We start from the raw sequence: 13,554 nt of genomic DNA, 5'->3' as shown, positions 1-13,554 counted from the left end.
GTCTCTTATGGCAAGAGAGAATAAAATATGTTTTGTTTTGTTTTTATGGTCCAGGATGCAACCTAGGATCACTGCCTAATTCTGTTGTCATGTCTTTAAATCTGAAATAGTTTCTTCATTTTTTATGACCTTGACTTTTTGCAGAGTACAAATCAATTATTTTATTGAGTGTCCCTCAATTAGAGTTTCTCTAATGTTTCCTCATGATGAAATTCAGGTTATACATTTTTGGTGGCCTTCCCTGGTGGCTTAGCAGTAAAGAATCTGCCTGCCAATGCAGTAGATGTGTGTTTGATCCCTGGTTCAGGAAGATCCCCTGGAGAAGGAAATAGCAACCCACTCTGGTATACTTGCCTGGGAAATCCCATGGACAGAGGAGGCTGGTGGGTTGTAGTATATGGGGTCGCAAAGAGTCAGACTCAACTGAACAACTAAACAACACATTTTTGATAGGACTGCCACAAAAGTGGTGTATGTGTCCTCCTGAGGTGGACTCGTCCCATTCCTGGTCATGTCAACTTTGAGCACTTGCTTAAGGTGGGGTCTGCTTCATGTGGTTTCTGATGTGTCATTAATAAGCTTCTTTGGGGAGCTACATTGAGATTATGTAGATATCGTTTCTTGTCAAACTTGAACTAGTTTAAGCTTCCATTGATAATTCCCAACTGAATCAGTTACTACTCAGTCAGCTGTTGCTGTGATGGTCAGCACATAGAGACTCTCGAATCCCATCAAGTTTATTCTACCTTAACTGTTAGCATTCTGCTCTAAGGAAGAGCTTTCCTGTTTCTCCCTTTTACAAATTCTATCAGTATAGACTCATAGATTCTTATCTTATTTAATGGGTTAAAAATTGTTGCAATCATTTATTTTGATGCTCAAATTGATCTTTTAAAATTATTTTTTAACATGAAACTTGAGATCATATGCTCTTTTTTTTTTAAATTTCACTTTGATGCTTAGGTTTGTTGGGGTTTATATGTTTATTTAATTTTTTGGGTGCATGGCATGTGGGATCTTAGTTCCCTGCCCAGGGGTTAAACCCGCATCCCCTGCTTTGGCAGCGCAGACTCCTAACTACTAGACCACCAGGGAAGCTCCACTCAGGTTGATTTGATGGCCATTGAGCGCCCCTCCAAATTAGCTGCTGGTCCCTCTGACATGTTTCCATTGTGTTTTGAGCACGGCCTTTTAATTTCTGGGAAAACATGATGTTCCATGTTCATCTTTCACTTTCCTGCCCCTGCCCCGGAATTCAACCATTTTAGGGGCCTTGTTCTTTCTAGTGGAGAACAATACTTAGAAGCCAGGATCTGAGCACTACATATTCATTGCTACAGATGTTGTCGCAACTGGGACTTATATATATCTACACATACACAACATCTGTAGCTATCTATTATCTATATGTCTATATTAAAAACAGTGAGTTCATATTGAGACTTCAATTCTAATCCAGGACCACCAGATTCATTATTCAAGTGTCCTTTCCATATTTATCACTCCCTTTTCTAATTGGAGAAGGCAATGGCACCCCACTCCAGTACTCTTGTCTGGAAAATCCCACGGACGGAGGAGCCTGGTAGGCTGCAGTCCATGGGGTCACAAAGAGTCGGAAACGACTGAGTGACTTCCCTTTCCCTTCCCTTTCTAATAGTGAAAAAGCCTGCCCCATAATATATTTGCTTATTTGCCCAATCCTAGAATACATGGAAAATAGTTTTAGAATCACTAATTCATGGGCTTCCCTGGTGTCTCAGAGGGTAAAGCGTCTGCCTGCAATGCAGGAGACCTGGGTTCAATCCCTGGGTTGGGAAGATCCCTGGAGAAGGGAAAGGCTACCCACTCCTGTATTCTGGCCTGGGTAATTCCATGGACTGTATAGTCCATGGGTTGCAAAGAACACGACTGAGTGAATTTCACTTATAAAATCATTTTAAGTGCACATTTAAACATGAAATATTTAAAATGTACATTTAACTGTAAAATAGTTAATAAGCAGTTTGCTTTCTCTTTGAGAAAAATGATGAAAGACAATATGGTGAACTAGAAAATAGAAAACCCTCTTGCTTACCAAACACTCAGAAACTTGATTAAAAGGAAATGTACTACTCCATTAACAGCTGTTCCTTGGGTGATGGAATTACAGATACTCTGTTTTCTTCTAATTTAAAAAATTTACTCATGTAGAGGAGGTGATACCTGGAAAGCATTTATCAACATATTGATGCATTTTTTTAAAAAGGAAAACTTCCCATTGGTAAAAATTAGAAACAGTTCCAAAATAGCTTAGAATGAAAAGTAAACCCTCCTGTTCCAGCTTTCCCTACCAGAGGCCACCAGTGTTTCTGTGTTCTTTCTCTTTCTCTTCCCCCAGAGACATCCTTTGCATATCTAGCACACGTCACATATACACTTAACTCTGCAACACACCGTACCTGTTACCATACCCATTTTTACTTAATTAGATAATTTGAGGATCTCATGATATCTGTATATATTGGTCTACTTTATGTTTATTATAATTAATTATACATAATCAGCCACAGCATGGTCATTTCCTTTCTTTTTCATTTTTTTCAATAATGCTTCAATGAAGGGGGGGAAAATCTCTCTCTCTAACTCCCCAAAGTTTCAATTATCCAAAGGTAACAAGAGGCATATTCCAGCAGCTCCGAAGTAATTTTTTGTGACTTTAATGTCAAAGAATATTGAGAACTAAATCTTGCATTATATCCCATGTGTTCTGCTCTAGGTTTTCCAGAACAATTAAAATATCAGGTATTGTGGAATAAGGAGGACATAACCTCGGAGGCTGCACAAGCTGGGAAAGTAGTGTTGAGGTGCCATCTAACATTTACACTCCCAGGAAATTCAGAAGCACAGTGACTCTTGTACTTTATAATTTCTGTATAAATTACCTTATAGAACATTGTGAGGAACAAAAATACCATTATCAAGGGCCTTCAATGTTTATCTACTTGGGGAAATTTCATTTAGCAAGTTTTGATACTATAAAGCGTTAATATTAAACGAGTTTTAAATATAAACTGTATTTTTTTGCCATCGATAATACACTTATTTGGTTCAAAATTCAAAAGGTACAAAAAGTTGTGTACTACAGTGAAAAATTTCCTTCCTCCTGTCGCCAGCCACCCAGTTGCCTCTAGTTTAACCAGCTTCTTAAAGAGTGAACTTAAGTCCCCGCCCCACCTTTTCTTTTATGACCACAGAAAAGTTGGGAGAGTACAATGAACCTCTTCACCGAGATCCACTACTTGTTTATGTTTTGTAGCATTTGTTCTGTTTGTGTCTGGATGTCTCTGGTTCTCTCTCCAAACACAGACATACACACACACACTTTCCTCTGAACTGTTTGAAAGTAGGTTGCAAAATGGCATGAGCCTTGACCACTAAATATTTTAGCAAGTATCTCCCAAAAACAAAGACTCTTTTCTACACAACCTCAGTATCACTATCATGCCCAGGAAGTTTAACATTTGTATAATAACGTTATATCTGATTTCTTCCTGTTGAGCCAGTAAGGCCCTTTACGACAGGGCCTCACCCTGGAAGCACTGAGCACTTGCTGTCGCGTCTCCTTAGGCCGCAGCAGCCTGGATCGGTTGTTTCAAGGGTGGCCCTCAGTGCGCTGATTGTTTCCTGATGAATAGATTCTGGCCGAGCGGCTGCCATACAATGTTTGTTTGTCCCTTTATGGGTGATCACTTGGTTCCCGTGGCCAGGTTTCTCCTCGAGGTATTCAAAAGTATCTTACACCAGTACAGGAAGACATAATCTCTGGGACGGTGTTTGGGACTATGTGACCCTCTTGTTTCTCAGCCTTTCACCATTGACTTCACTGATAGATATTACATTAGTGATTGCAAAATGATTTTCTAATTATTCTATCTACTGTTAGTGATTGAGATTTTTCCAAAAAAAGAGAGCTTTTCTTCTCACATTGTGTATATATGTGAGCTGTTGCTGCTGCTAAGTCACTTTAGTCGAGTCCGACTCTGTGCAACCCCATAGACGGCAGCCCAGCAGGCTTCCCCATCCCTGGGATTCTCCAGGCAAGAACACTGGAATGGGTTGCCATCTCCTTCTCCAATGCATGAAAGTGAAAAGAGAAAGTGAAGTCGTTCAGTTGTGTCTGACTCCTAGCAACCCCATGGACCACAGCCTACCAGGATCCTCCATCCATGGGATTGTCCAGGCAAGAGTGCCTTCTCCAGTATATATGTATATGTGTGCATATAACACTATGAAATCATAGTTGTTTTTTTTCTTTTAAATTTATTTAATTGGCTATGCCAGGTCTTAGTTGCAGCATGTGGGACCTAGTTCCCTGACCAGGGATTGAACCCAGGCCCCCCTACATTGGCAGCGTGGAGTCTTAGCCTCTGGGCCACCAGGGAAGTCCTGACATCATAGTTTGTTTTTTCATTCATTTTAAAACTACTTATTATGGGGAATTTTATTTTATTTATTTACTTATTTACTTTGTTTGGCTGCATCAGGTCTTCATCACGGCATGCAGGATCTTTATTGCATCATGTGGGATCTGTCGTTGCCATGCACCGACTCAGTTGTGGCGTACAGGGTCAGTAGTTGTGGCCCGTGGGCTTAGTTGCTTCACGGCATAGGGGATCTTAGGTTCCCAGCCAGCGATTGAACCCATGTCCCCTGCATTGCAAGGTGGATTCTTAACCACTGGGCCACCAGGGGAGTCCCTATGAGGAACTTCAAACATGAACAAAAGTAGACAAGGTAGTGTATTGAACCCTCATGCTCAATCAGCTTCAGGGCTTACCCACTCGTGGTTGCTTCTGTGTTATCCATACCTGACTCAGGCTTCCCTGCCCAGTGTTATTCTGAAGCTAATTGAGACATAGAAGTTCATCTCTAATTTTTTAGTGTATTTCTCTAAAATATCGTGTATTTTCTTTCGTAGTTAGTGTTGCAATCTATTGCTTTCCTTATTCTTTTGATGCTTAAATTGTCCCGTTTGGTCAGTGCAGGCGAGGGCTACTTAAGATGGCTTCTGTACTTTTGTCAGCTCCCCACCTCCTTTGAGCACTCTGTGGAACAAGATGTTATAGGCGTCTTATGATTTCCTTGCCTCACACCTAGAATCAGTCATTTCTCTGAGGAGCCCTGTGAATTTAAATCTCTTCATGCAAAGAGTCATTTACAGGACTTAGGCTTTCTCATGAATGCTGCTGCTGCTAAGTCGCTTCAGTCGTGTCCAACTCTGTGCGACCCCATAGATGGCAGCCCACCAGGCTCCCCCGTCCCTGGGATTCTCATGAATGGATTAATATTTTACAAATCACTGATTAAAGCAGTTTTCAAGAGTTGAGCCTGTCAAACAAAAGTAAACAAAGTAAGTCCAACTCTCTTTAGATCCAGGCAAGAATACTGGAGTGGATTGCCATTTCCTTCTCCAGGGGATCTTCCTGACCCAGGGATCGAACCCAGGTCTCCCGCATTGCAGGCAGACCCTTTAACCTCTGAGCCACCAGGGAAGCCCCTACTAACTAAGTAACTAACTAAAATTCCCTGAGAGCTTTGCGTGAGAGATTTCTGGAGTGGTCACCACTGAAGTCTCCAGCCATCCTTGCCCCTCCCTAATTCCTTCTGCATCCAGCTCAGCCTGCCTACCTTACCATGGAACCACTGAATGCTCAGACACTCAGACTTCATAATCTAGATGTTCTTGCTTTTTTCTTTTCCTTCTATACTTTTAATAGGTTACTAAATCCTACAAATTCTTCTTTGAACGTCTCATATCCATTCTTCCCAACAACAATGAAAGTAATAATATTATTAACAACTGGTACATACCTTGGGGCCATGGGTAGCATATTGTTCCCATTTTGCAGTCAAGGACTTGGAGGTTCAGAGCATGGGCGAATTGCTGTAAAGGCAGACTTCACCTGCTAGCTGTCTTACCACACTGCCTCCCATTGCTCTGCTTTCTGCATCCGTACTTGGGGCTAGACTTTAAGAGGGACAGCAGTATAATGGGTAAAACAAGAGTTGGAATAGCAATCAGAGCTCACTTGCAGGTCATCTTCTGCCAGTGACTGGTTTTGTGATCTAAGTTCATATCTTAAATTCTGAGCCCTTGTTTTCTCTTGAAAATGAGGAAACCCTAGCTAAGCCATAGAATCATCTGGGGAGCTTTGTAAAAATATGGCTACCCCCATAAATTCTGACTTAAATGGTCTGGATTAAAGGCTCTAGACATTAGCCTAGACATTTTTCAAAAGCTCCCCAAGTGATTCTAAAGTGCAAACAGGAAGAAGGGCCAATGAGTAGATGGTTCCCAAGGCCCATTCATTGTTGTCATTAGGTGGCTGTCACCATTGTCTGAGTGATTAATCTGCCTTCAGCCTCTTCCCAAAGTCTAGTTTCCATCACATTCATCTTTCCAAAACATTTGTTCAGTGACCTAAACCGCATCATCTGGGAGCTTCTCACTGCACAGGAAAAAAGTACAAACCCCCAGCCCAGCCCTTAAGCTGAACTCAAGCTGAACTCTTCAGGTTAGCCAGGCACAACCCCTCATGGTTCCCCAGACAGGCCAGACTCACCGTGAGCCCCAAGCCTCTGCTGATGGGTATCCACTGAATGTCCTTTCCTGTCTGGCCTGATGGCTTTCCCTCCATCAGGGCATCCAGACTTCTAAAAGAATGAAGCCTTTCTCACCCCATCCATTGATCTCTTCTCTGCACTGTTTGTTTATACTGCCCACCAGTATAATCAGTCGCTGTACTGTTTCCTTCGTTGATTCATTCGTTCAGCAGTGTATCAGCTCCTGCACGGCCAGCCCTGGGCCATGTCCCAGGGCTACGACGGGCTGTTGCAGGGCAGAAGGCAGCGGACAAGCTGGCCAGTATTCTCCGTGCTCCAGTGGGAGCAGCCCGGAGCTCCAGGCTCCAGAAAGGAGCCTCTCACCCTGATGGGGCAGGTTTCCATGAAATAGTGGTTTCTGACTGAGCCCTCCTAAGGGAGAAAGAAGTTATCCAGCAAGAGAGGGTCTGAGCCAAGAATGTTCCGGCAGTAGGATCAGCAAGTGCAAGGCCTTGGGGAGGGAAGAGAATGTGGTTCTGCAGGGAAGGAGAACAGGTTCAAGTGAGGCATGAAGATTTCGGTGGGAAAGGTAAGCGGACACTAAATCCTACAGGACCCTGATGCTGTGTCACGGAGCCATCATGGGGTCATAGCCTCAGCGTGACATAGTGAAAACCGACTCCACCTGGGTGGCAGTAGAAAGGGCAAGAAGTGAAATGGATTTGAAGCAGGTTAGATAGGATTTCTGATTGATTGGCTGGAGTGGCGGAATAAGGGTGACACAGATTCCTGACTTTTTTAAGCCAAAAAGTTGGCTTAAAACTCAACATGCAGAAAACTAAGACCATGGCATCTGGTCCCATCACTTCATGGCAAATAGATGGGGAAACCATGGAAACAGTGAGAGACTTTATTTTGGGGGGGCTCCAAAATCACTGCAGATGGTGACTGCAGCCATGAAATTAAAAGATGCTTACTCCTTGGAAGAAAAGCTATATGACCAACCTAAACAACATATTAAAAGGCAGAAACATTACTTTGCCAACAAAGGTCCGTTTAGTCAAAGCTATGGTTTTTCCAGTAGTCAAGTATGGATGTGAGAGTTGGACTGTAAAGAAAGCTGAGGGCCGAAGAATTGATGCTTTTGAACTATTGTGTTGGAGAAGACTCTTGGGAGTCCCTTGGACTGCAAGGAGATCCAACCAGACCATTCTAAAGGAGATCAGTCCTGAATATTCTTTGAAAGGACTGATGCTGAAACTCCAATACTTTACCCACCTGATGTGAAGAACTGACTCATTTGAAAAGACCCTGATGCTGGGAAAAACTGAAGGTGAGAGAAGGGAACAACAGAGGATGAGATGGTTGGATGGCATCACTGACTTGATGGACATGAGTTTGAGAAAGCTCTGGGAGATGGACAGGGAAGCCTGGTGTGGTGCAGTCCATGGGGTCACAAAGAGTTGGACACGACTGAGCAACTGAACTGAACTGAACTGAGATTCCTGACTGTGACACCCAGGTTCACTGAAACAGAGAACAGGGGAAGACATCGTGGTTTGAAGGGAAGTTCTGAGTTTAGTTTAGGATATTTGTCAAGGATGAGGTGCTTGTGTGACAACGGAGTTGTATGGGAGACGGCTCCATATGCTGAAGCAGAGGGTGAAATGCCAGCTGAAGTGGGACTGACTTGCATGTATATCACGATGGAAGCGGCCAGAGTGGAGGAAAGGCATCAGGAAGAGTGTGTCAGTAGAGAGGGAAGAATGACCAGAAGAGAACCCTAACACACTTCAACACTTTGGGGGTGGACACAGAAAGACAAAAGAGATTCAGAATATTCCAAAAAACCAAAAGGTCTTGGCAGTTTGGAAGCTAAGAAAGGAAAATGAGGCAGGCAGGGATAGTTAGGGTCCATAGAGTTGAATGTCACTGAGGGGCTGGTGGAAGTTAGGATGGGAATGTTTCTGACATATTTAGCAACAGGGAGGCAGTTGTTGACCTTGGTAACATTTGTTTCCATGGAGTGATATGTGCAGAAGCCAGATTATAGATGAGGGGAGATGAGGAGTGTGGTCATGAGCATGGACAGCTTCCAGAAAAATGACAGTAACTGACCCTGCAGTAGCTCCACGGATGTGTGGAGTCCAGTGGGTGATTTTTATAAGATACGGGAAAGCCTGGACCTTTTTTCCAAAGCTCTTGGGAAGGAGAAGAACATGAATTCCAGGGCATCAGTGGAGTTCTTTGTAGAAAAAAAAGGGGAGGTGCTTCTTCCACTGTAACAGGGAAGGGAGAAGGGATGACTGGGGATCAGGTGAGGTCATACTTTGATGGCAGAAGGTGGAATGAATTCTCACCTGGCTTACAGGTTTGAAGACAATGAAATAGCCTTCAGTGGAAAATGAGCAGGAAGCTAGCCAGAGAAAGAAAGGGTTACTGGTCAGGCCTGAGGGCCTGAGATCGGCCGCCGTAACTGTGGTGCGCTGATGGGCTGGGTTTGGGCCTGCCTGGGTGTTCTCTGGCTGGTAAACGTTCAGAAGGCAAGGCCTGTAGCGGTATCCTTCAGCTCCCCTCTTTGATTACTGTTGTATGGTGTATACAGTGAACGCCCAAATGTCTTAGTCAAGGTACTTTGGGTTGCAACTATCAGAAACTCACTCTACCTTGTTTGGCAAAAAAGAACATCTCATGGAGTGCAGCTTCTTTATAAGGGTCAGAACCAGGCTCCCTGCTGTTCCCTTGGCCGTTCCAAGATGGCATGTGCCTGCCTCTCTCCTTCACGGTCCCCTCTCCCTCTTCTGGCCCCAAGTGGCCAGCCCAGGCCAACGTCACAATATTTGCCAACCATTTAACAGAGACTGGAAAAAGAAAAAAGAAAAACAGAGACTGGCAAATGCAGTGGTTTCCCCACCTTCAGAATACATCAGAATCCACTGGAGAGCTTTGTTTAATAAAGGATTCCTAAACGTCACATTGGATTTCTGAATCCATCTTTGTGGATGGAACCCCAAAACTTTGTCTTTCAGAAGCTCCCCAAGGTGATCTTGGTACAATTAGGCTACAAACCTGCCCTTGAGAATGACTGCTCTTAGGTACCCACCCGCTCCCCCCATTCTCAACTCCAAGAGCATCTGATTGGCCCACCCGTGGTTCAATCAGCCTTGACCAGAGGAGCCAGTCACGGGTGACCTGAGGGAGCAGCCACATGGGGCCTCTGCTGCTCTGTACAGAGCCTTTGTTCAAATTAGGAAAAAGTGCACCCTGAGCCAAAATAAAGAAAGGCACCCCCAGGAGGGAGAAGCTACTCACTGGCAGGGTTGGCACTTTCCACGGGAAGAAGAGGTGCCCCTGCCCTGGATTCTGGCTCTCCACATCCCCTAGCCCTGTGTGTGTCCACCACGCTGGCTCCACCCATTTCTGTGCCAGGAGGTGGGGGGCGATTCCCAGAGGAGGGCGTGGGCTGGGAAGATTCCCAGTGGCCTCCCTTATTCAGCAGATGCTTGATGCTTATAATCTTGCTAGTTTGTTGTGGGCTTCTTACAAAGGGTACCACAGAGCTGGGTAAGGATAGATTCTGTATTCTGATTCATTGGAGGATTTCTCTGTATTCACATGGTATCAAGATAATGCAGGATCTAAAGAGTTAAAATCATACACTGATGTGAGCAGAGTTCTTGGAGCCAAGTTTGCAAGAAAATAGCCTTCAGTAGCTTCTCTATTGTAAAGAAAATATATTTCAAGAGAAAGTTTTCTCCTTAGAGCTCAGGGAAAAAAGACCAGAATGATAAACTTTATTTCTGGAAAAGACTGTCAGTTGGGGGCAACCTAAACTGGGGGGGAAGTGGCAGAAAGTTGTTGGCTGCTAGGGAGAGCTTTGGCCTAGGAGGAAGTAGGGACCCCTGTAACTTACGCTGCCATGGAATTCACTCACTCGTTTTCATCTGACAGCGGTTCACCCTGTGCTCGCTGTGGTGTCAGGCCCTCTTCCGGTGCTGGGGATTTAGTAGTGAACCAGACAAAATCCTGCCCGGAAAATCAGAGGACTGGAAGCGACCAGTGACACCTGGAAACGGAGTGGGCCTGTCGGGCAGCAGAGCTTTCCAAACATACAGACCTGGTGAATGGAGGTGTAACCCACATTCCCAGGGGATTGCTATTCTCCCATCACCCTGGCCCACCCAACCTCCATGTTACCCACCATGGACCAGCTGGGGAGATCATTCCAGTCCCCAGCAGGGGGACACAATCAGGGGCACGGGCAGCAGCTGGAGGATGAAAATGCGCTGATGCCAGTGTCGAGCCCCAACTCAGGTGGGCAAGAGGCCTGTGAAACACTCATACCAGAACCTGCTCAAACGAGAGGCATCCTGCAGAGAGCAGCCTTGCTTTCAGACACAGCGGCAATTTATTCCCTTTGCTGTTATTATCATTCAGTCGCTAAGTCATGTCCCACTCTTTGTGACCCCATGGACTGCAACACACCAGGCCTCCCTGTTCGTCACTATCTCCCGGAATTTGTCCAAGTTCATGTCCATTGGGTCAGTGATGCCATCCAACCATCTCATTCTCTGTCACCCTCTTCTCCTTTTGTCTTCATTCTTTCCCAGCATCAGGGTCTTTTCCAGTGAGTTGGCTGTTTGCATCATGTGGCCAAGATATTGGAGCTTCAGCTTCAGCATCAGTCCTTCCAATGAGTATTCAGGACTGATTTCCTTTAGGATTGACTGGTTTGATCTCTTTGCTGGCCAAGGGATTCTCAAGAGTCTTCTCCAACATCACAATTGGAAAGCAGCTTTGACATTAGATTAGATTGTTCGGGGTATTTTTTTTTTCTTGTTACTCTTCTATATTATGAAAAAACACACACATTTAGGAAAATAAAGAAAACATAAATGTACAGTTACCAAATAATTATAAACAAATACCTGTGCGAGTAACAACTCAAGAAATGGACTGTTCTCAGTACCCGCACAGACCACCTCCTCCTTCCGTGTGCCTCCCTAACCCCAGCCTGCTCCTGACTTTCATGATGATTTCTTCCTTGCTTTTCTAATGTACTTTTTAACTTTTTGTTTTGTTTTGGCTGTGCTGGACATCTTGTGGGGTCTTAGTACCCAACCAGGGATCAAACCCGAGCCCTCCGCAGTGAAAGCTTGGAGTCCTAACCACTGAACTACTGGAGAGTTCCCTAGTTTTACTCCTTATGTATGCATGGATTTTATTTGTTTGTTTAATAGCTAAGAGTCATTCAGGGTCATGACTGATAAATAAGTTGGGAGATCAGGCTGTGTAGTGCCATTTACGTATTCAGTTTTTCAAAGTTGTATGCTCTTAAGCAATAAGGATGAAATTCTTCTGTTTTATGTGAACTAGGCCTATTGAAAGAAATTCCAAAGATGTGTCCTGGCAGTACTGCTGTGAGGACTTTGGTCATTTGAACGTATTCCTTCTGGTTCATCTACTCATCTGTTGATCTCGTTATTTCAGAGTCCCATCTAGAATATAGCCTTGCCCTGTTAGACCACATTTTTCCAACTTTTATCTGTTTTTTATCCAAAGTAGTACTTTTCTTTCTTTTTTTTTTGACCACACCTTGCAGCTTGTAGGAACTCAGTTCCCCAACCGGGGGTTGAACCTGGGCCACAGCAGTGAAAGCCCAGAGTCCTAACCACTAGGTCAAGGTGGCCCTTAGTGTTTGTCTGCTGGAAATACTTGTGAGGAAAGCCGCAGGCCTCCCTACAACATGGACATCCTCCTTGTGGCTTCTCTGCAGTAGGAGAGTGTGGGATTCTGTGCCAGGGGAAACTCTGTGAAGACTGGGAGGTTCTCCCCTGTGGTGTTCTCACTAAGAACGTATGAATATTGCCTGTAGACTTAAGAGATGCAGGTCCAAGCTTTCCTGCTAATGGAAAGATGAGCAAGGTGACCATTTCCGTCTTTGTAATGATCTCCTCCAGTCTCCCTTGGATGATGTCAAATCCCTCTTCATTTTTGTATTAGAAAAAGGAGCCAAATAGATAGTTATTTAGCATAATTCACTGTTTAGAACAGAAATATTAACATATCTAGTTAATTGCATTAGACCAGGCATTACCCAGTTCTGTGAGCGGCCGCGTGTGAATGGTTGGTGGAAACTTCTCCTTAGGCCAAAGTCACAGGCCATCACCCATGGAGATGGTTACGCTAAAGCATCTGCTGGTGTACAAAATTGAAGGAAAACCTGAAAACTTACTGCACTGTGAAATAGTAATGACATAAAGGATTAAAAAGTGGGTGTGGTGTAGAAACCCACCCTTTATTGTGCGTGCATGTGTGCTCAGCTGCTTCAGTCATGTCCAGCTCTTTGCGAACCTATGGACTCTAGCCCGCCAGGCTTCTCTGTCCATGGGATTCTCCAGGCAAGAATACTGGAGTGGGTTGCCATGCCTTCCTCCAGGGGATCTTCCCATCCCTGGGATTAAACTTGTGTCTCCTGCATTGCAGGCAGATTCTCTACCACTGAGTCACCAAGGACTTTTTCACTTTTTTTTATCACTTTAAATGCATTATAGAGATAACAGATTTTTTTAGAGCTAGAACTTGTTAGCCCTTAAACATCACCCAGTTCATCTTCCTTATTTATAGAAAAGCACATAACAATTTAAACATCAGATTAATTTTTCTAGTGATATTTTGCCCAGACTAATATTCAGTTGAATTTACATTTCCCAGTTACCTGCCACCTAAGGCTGTCATTTCATGAACCAAAGACCTCCCAGACAGCAGGGGTGAGAGGTTCTTCAGATCATCTACACAGCAAACAGCGAGTGTTGACAATAGATTTGGCGTTGGCATTTAGGCCCTGACCGGGTGCTCGGCATTCCTGCAGACCCCGAATAGTCAAGGTCATAATCCTTGCAGGTGTGATAAAGCATTCCTGAAGCTAGAAACTGTTGGGGGGTAGAAACTGAGCTCCAGGCTCAGCCCTGC

The 13,554-nt window shown here is 44.3% G+C and overlaps 1 protein-coding gene across 3 annotated transcripts in view; it reads left to right on the top strand.

Moving 5' to 3' along the window:
- BICRAL (BICRA like chromatin remodeling complex associated protein) overlaps positions 1 to 13,554 on the top strand; it is a 78,737-nt gene that overhangs the window by 51,495 nt on the left and 13,688 nt on the right. The window lies entirely within an intron of this gene.

This window comes from Bubalus bubalis, chromosome 2, assembly GCF_019923935.1.
Source record: "Bubalus bubalis isolate 160015118507 breed Murrah chromosome 2, NDDB_SH_1, whole genome shotgun sequence".
NCBI classification, from domain to species: Eukaryota; Metazoa; Chordata; class Mammalia; order Artiodactyla; family Bovidae; genus Bubalus; species Bubalus bubalis.
Note: the sequence above shows the minus strand (reverse complement) of the source record. Positions and strands in the feature narration are given on the sequence as shown.